The sequence below is a fragment of the Haplochromis burtoni genome, unplaced genomic scaffold (genome assembly GCF_018398535.1).
Source record: "Haplochromis burtoni strain Fernald_Lab_line unplaced genomic scaffold, NCSU_Asbu1 Contig_1022, whole genome shotgun sequence".
NCBI classification, from domain to species: domain Eukaryota; kingdom Metazoa; phylum Chordata; class Actinopteri; order Cichliformes; family Cichlidae; genus Haplochromis; species Haplochromis burtoni.
Genome location: NW_024583383.1, coordinates 70,628 through 76,795, shown reverse-complemented (window position 1 = coordinate 76,795; position 6,168 = coordinate 70,628). Strand labels below are relative to the sequence as shown.

Here is a 6,168-nt window from a genome sequence, read left to right as displayed (position 1 = left end):
ACTCTGATTGCTGTAAATGCTCGGGCGTCCCCCTCCTCCCTCCCTCCTTCCTTCCTTCTCGTCTCCCTTTTCACTTGCCGTCCTCCTCCCCTCCTCTCTTCTTTTCAGGTCTCAGTGGAACATCTCATAAAGAAGACACGAAGTCTTTTACCGTCAGTGAGCGTAACTGAAACCGAGCCAGATTTCCCACTTGAGAGCTTGTTGATAAAACAATGTTGTGGAAATTGAAGCTGTAAAAATTTACGACTGCGTCACGAGTGTTTGAACACGAGCGATTCCAGACTCCAGAGTCGGTTTATTACTGTTACAGCGTTAATCCCTGAACTCGTTTTACTGACTGATTCAAACAGTAATTCAACAAAGCTCCACTCCAGCCCCAGTCTTCACAGCCATCACAGGAACGTGCTGAAAACATATCAGGACAGTTTACAGAGTTTTTTATTTTTATGAGTGAGAAACACAAAGTAAACTGTGTTTAACTCAAAGCTTGAACATTCATGGTGGTCACAAATTAATTAACTGATTTATTAAATGGAAATTATTCAGCTCAGTGCTCAGACTGCACACGTGAATTTAGAAGAAAGCGGTGCAGCTGTCCTGGATTTGAACCTTCCCTGCGCCTTTGTTCCCATTGTTTCCACCTACAGTTATAAATACAGATAGACCAGAAAATTGCTACACAAATGCCCAAATGAATCAACACATGCCTAATTCTGCACCTTACAAAACTGTCACCAAAAGTTCAAACCTGGTTTCTGTAAGGCACCAATCAGGGTGACCATGGATCTCTACTGACGTCCAGACATGATAAGCACACAGCTGAAATATTATTAACCGAGGAAACACTCAGTGGATAAAAGAGTTCCTGTTTATGATTTTAATAAAAGTGGAATAGGTTTTTTAATCAGGAAGTACCATTAATCTCAAATCTCTTTCACAAGGGAGACCTGGCCAAAGTGATTGCTATAAACCAAAGATCCAATAAATAAAGCACAAAATAGAAGAATTTATGTATTTAAAAGGGACAGTGCTGTTTAACATAGTCCAGCACATAAGTTTATAGCTATTGCTAATTATCAGTTGCTATCTACAACATAATATACAAACAAACAGCACCGTAGTCTCTCAAGCACCAATCCGTCTGTCGATCTCCTGAGATAATTACAGAAAAAAGTCAATTTCTTGTGACAGCCTTCTAAACATCTGGTCATGTTTATTTTTTAAGGTGGATTTTTCTTCTTCTTTTAGCTGCTCCCTTTGTAGGTCTCCACCGCAGATCATCTGCCTCCATCCCTGTCACACCAACCCTCCGTGTGTCCTTGTTCACTACATCCATGAACCTTTGTGGTGTTCCTCTTTTCAGCTCTAACAGCTTCCTGTCTAGTTGTCAGTGCCGCCACCACCAACCCAAACATCACAGCAGGTCTCACTACCATCTTGTAAAGCTTCCCTTTCACTCTTGCTCCTATCCTTCTGCTACAAATCACCCCTGACACTCATCTCCACCCACTCCACCCACTACCTGCACGCTCTTCTCCACCTCTCATGTGCACATAGTGGGTGGACGCAGGTATTTTAACTCATCGACCTTCACTGCCTCTGCTCCTTGCATGTTCATGTTTCCACCTGTCTTCCCCTCATTCACACACATGTATTCTGTTTTTCTTCCACTGCCTTTCAATCTTCTTTGTGCACTGGAAAGAAGAATGAAAGGCAGAACTCCTCCACTGCTGCAGGCTCTTTTTGCACCTCCTCCCAGCTTTCACTACAGATTAGAGTGTTATATGCAAACATAGTCTTTTCCTTTTCCTTTGTCCTTCGCCCAACAGCAGCACAGATTCCACTGATATTCCACTGATACCCTGTTGGCCAGCAGGATCAGAGACTGGGCCCGGATCAATCCAGTATGAATCTTGCCCATTCTTGATCATCCACCTGTTTGAAATCTAACGCTGACACAGGGTGTGCACATGAGAATTTTAGTCTACCTCTTTGAGTCAATAATGTGTTCCCCAGCTTCCAATAAAAAAGGACTTTTTAAACTACATAAAGGCTTTTGAGATCTCATCGCACTAAAAGCAACAAGTAATGTCTTTTCAAGGCAGTGTATCATTTGTTGTTGTTTACAGTTTTTGGAGTGCCTAGAGAAAAGTGATAATACCTGGCTTAAAAAAACGTTTCTCGCTGTTTACCGTTATACTGTCATTATGTTCAGCAATAACAGGAAATGAGAAAAAGCTCTGGATCTCCTGTGACCATGGAAACGTTTAAACATCTGGCAGAAGCACACAGCCCGTGTTATTCCTGACTGAAACATGTTTGTGGGAGCATGCATGGTTAAACATCTGTGACACATGTGTGTCAGTCTTCCAGTTATCTGTCTGTCTTTTTTTGTCTCTGTATGAGTTTGATTTGGCTCCGCTCAGCGTGACCTTTGACCTCAGAAAGTTGATGTCGGGGCTAAGTGTGCCTTTACGAGAAGTCCGTGTTATCTGAGTCCCAGCGAGTCGGTGGAGATATGCAGCCCAGTGTGTGTGCGTGTGTTTTGTTTATTTGTGACAGTAAACTCAGAGATAAACACATCAAAGCTCTACGTGACTCGAAGCATGCAGCCGGATAATAACTCTTTTTCTCTGGCACAAATACACACATATTACTGCCTGGCTCAAAGCCCAGGGAAGGAGCTGGTAGACCTGTGACCTACATCAGAGGATGGCCCTCTCCTTTATTCTCTGCATGCAGCACAGAAGGACATGTTTGTGTCCACAAGATTATTATCATAGGGAGACATTAATAAACCCTGAGACATTACACACTCACACATATATTGTATATATATATATATAAACTATATATAATGTATATATATATATATAAATATATATATATAAAAATATATATATATATAATATATATATAATATTATATATATAAAATATATTATATAATATATATATATATATACAGTTCTTGGCTTTCGGTTTTGCACCCACGCGTGCAGCTTCTCTGCTGCACTCCTACACACTCTGCTGCGGCTTCACTAAATCAACAGGGAAGAGAGAGAGCTCGTTAATAAAACACCACATACCTGTACCATGAACCTGACTGGCACTGCCCCTTGAGCACTGCACAGCTGAGCCAGGGACCACACCTTCACCACAATATATATTTATTTTAATTGTCTGTTGACCCACATTCAGGTATTTGTACTTTACATTCTGAGACAGCATTTGCAGGAAAATATCTGAAAAATTATTAAAAAAATATTAAAGCTAAAAACCTAAAAATTTCACTGCTCATTCTTATAATCAAAATGGGAATTAAAACCCATTGTAAAGGAAAAGCAGTGCCAATTTTGCAAATATACAAATGTTTTTTAAAAACTGTTGATTAATTTTCACTAAAATATCCTTTTTAAATTCGAATTGAATTGAACACGTATGACAAGCTAACACAAACAGAGGCTCCATGTGGTGCTTGAATTAAAGCTCAGAAAATACCTTTTTACGTATGATTACTTTTAAATTAGAAAATTGATCCAATACTATCAATACCAACTTTGGTATCAATAGTATTGATATTTGGCTTTGGTACTTTCTTTGCCTCCTTTGTTCTGTTTCAACGCCTGTGTTCAGTTAGCCTCTTCAGTATCTACAGCTGTTCATATCTCAGACATTACTTCTTTTTTTTTTTACTGCTCTTTCTTCCCTGATGTTCTTGGTCAGTGTTGGAGTTTCTCATGTGTGGGTCTTTCCCTGCCTTTCTTACCCCTGTCCACATTAAAGACTGGATTTTGCAGTGTAAGCATTTGCAGCCCTTATAACAACATTAGCGTTTATCTTTTGGCTTTTGGCCAACTTGACTCATCCAAGTCCATCCACTCTCACTCAGCTCTGTTTATGCTCTTCAAATAAATCCTGAGAGTCGCTAAAACAATTTCCACTGTATTCCCCAAACATGGGCGCGCACGTGTGTGTGTGTGTGTGTGTGTGTGTGTGTGTGTGTGTGTGTGTGTGTGTGTGTGTGTGTGTGTGTGTGTGTCGGGTGGGGGAAACCCCACAAAGCAAACCTGTCCTATGTTGGTAATAATTTTACCAATTAAACTAATGGCTGGGATGTTCAATCAATCTATAACTTCATCTAATGAATCAGATTAATATTGATCATGAAATCGTATTTGGTTTTCACGGGTCCATATTTTCATATCAACTTTAATAACAGGAAATTACTAAGGCATGTTCGTTCTCTCTTTTTTGCCATATTCTTCAAGTAACCTATATTTAACAACAACATAATAAAAGGGCAAATGCTGTTTTTGGTGTGCAATATTTTTAGAGCAACCCTTTGAAAAAATTCTGGAGGTGCCCCTGTCCCCAGATTGTGTACTTTTAATATTTTTATACTGTTGTTTTTTACGAGCGTGCCCTTTTAGAAGAAGTACTCAAAAAGCCAGCATAGTCAGGCAGCAATGAGTAGCGTGGATTTGTGCCTCACTGTGTGAAATCAGTGACCCCTCTGTCGGAGATAACCTGCGAGGTAATGTGCTGCTCTTATCACAGTAAACTGCACCCATGAGGAGCAAGGAGCTTGACAGGCCACATGCCAAGACTAATTTTATAAATGTAATCAGTTTTATGGCGCGGCTTAACTGCAGAGATGAAAAAGATGTGCTGTGTCTGTGAACAACAAATGCTTTTCCAGCAGAAGCAGAAGCATGTACAGGACCACCAGGACCGAGTGCTGCACTTTATCTTCAGTGAGCGCAGGTTTCGTTCTCACTTTCGTCTTGAAGTGCCGCTGATAAAAAGATCAATTACACTCGCAGCTAATTAGAGCGACGAGAACAAACAAGTTCATTTAAACAAGCGAATCAAGCCCACTGAGACAGACAGGAAACAGCCTCTACGTCCCCTCAGCTGCTGATGATTTCCACCCTGAACGTGAAACTTTATTATAAAGCTCTGAAGAACCGCAAAGAACACGCAGTGGCACACTATTTCCATCCAGCTGTGGTGAGGCTGAATGGAAAAGTCTCACTGCGGGAACCCGAACATCTGATGTGTGCAGAGTGCAAACAGGGAAAGAAGCAGATGAATCGTGAGGAGGAGAGGATTTAATGCAGTGTTAATAAGAAAAATTTGTGTATCTTTTTGCAATGGCTCCTTTAAAAGCTTTACTCAACCCCCGCTGACTCCACTGCTGCAGTTTTACTGCGTCTTTTTGCTCTGTCAGCGCCCACACTCAAAATCATTCTTGGCTTTTGTTGTTTTATCCGGACATTTTTGTGACTGGCTGCGGTTTAAAACTCTGTCTGCAAGATTTCTGCAACCATTTGTGCTCACGTGCAATAACTAAACTGATTTATGAAGAACAAATTAATGAAAAATAAATTTAATGAAATGAATGAACCCCTCTCTGCTGCATCCTCTGGTGTGTAATGTTACTATTTACAAGCTCTTCATGAACCTCTGTCATATGCAGGTCTTACAAATTACTGATAAAACTGCTAATAACTGATATATAACTAATATTTTTTTTTTAAAAAGTTGTTGTTAGTTGTTCCTAGGACTGCGCTCTGGACAGAGATCTTGAATGTCGTTCCTGGGATCTGCCGGAGCCGCTATCGTTTTTTAAAAGTGCTTTATAAATAAAATTGACTTATTATAATATATTAAATATTTGGAAAGATTTTGATCAGAATTGTTTTTTAAAGTCAGTGAAGCTTCTTAAAAATTAAGCACTCTCTGAGATAAAGCTGTAAATTTACAGGGAAAATACTGTCAGACTTTATTCCTCTTCATTCTGGGATTAATGCAAAAGAAGAAAAGAAACTTACCTGTTAGAAGAGAAAGAAAAGAAAAAAACTGGACTTTATGAAGTTTTTGTTAAGCAGTTTATACAAGATACACATGAAGTCACCACGAAGACAATAATAACAAACCCATGGAATAAATAAAATTAATATACACACAAAAACATGATTGTTTTTAATGGGACCACCTGACCGGAAGCAGTTCAGCTCGTTGCTCTGGTCGACTTGGTTCGGTGTTGTCATAGTGACGAAGTTGAGTGTGCTGGCAGCGTGGAAAGTTTTTCTCTAATAAAACTGGCGGTGAGTTCGTGTTTCTGCGCTTCTTTCTCCGTGTGTTACATTTAAAATCTTAGCAG

At 39.8% G+C, this 6,168-nt stretch overlaps 1 protein-coding gene across 1 annotated transcript in view; it reads left to right on the top strand.

The window, feature by feature from the left end:
- Positions 1 to 6,037: 6,037 nt before the first annotated feature.
- The window catches only part of ttc29 (tetratricopeptide repeat domain 29), a 7,418-nt gene continuing 7,287 nt past the window's right edge, over positions 6,038 to 6,168 (top strand). Inside the window, exon 1 of the mRNA XM_042216350.1 lies at positions 6,038 to 6,112. The gene's annotated coding sequence lies outside the window, so the exon portion shown is untranslated. The remainder of the gene's footprint in view (positions 6,113 to 6,168) is intronic.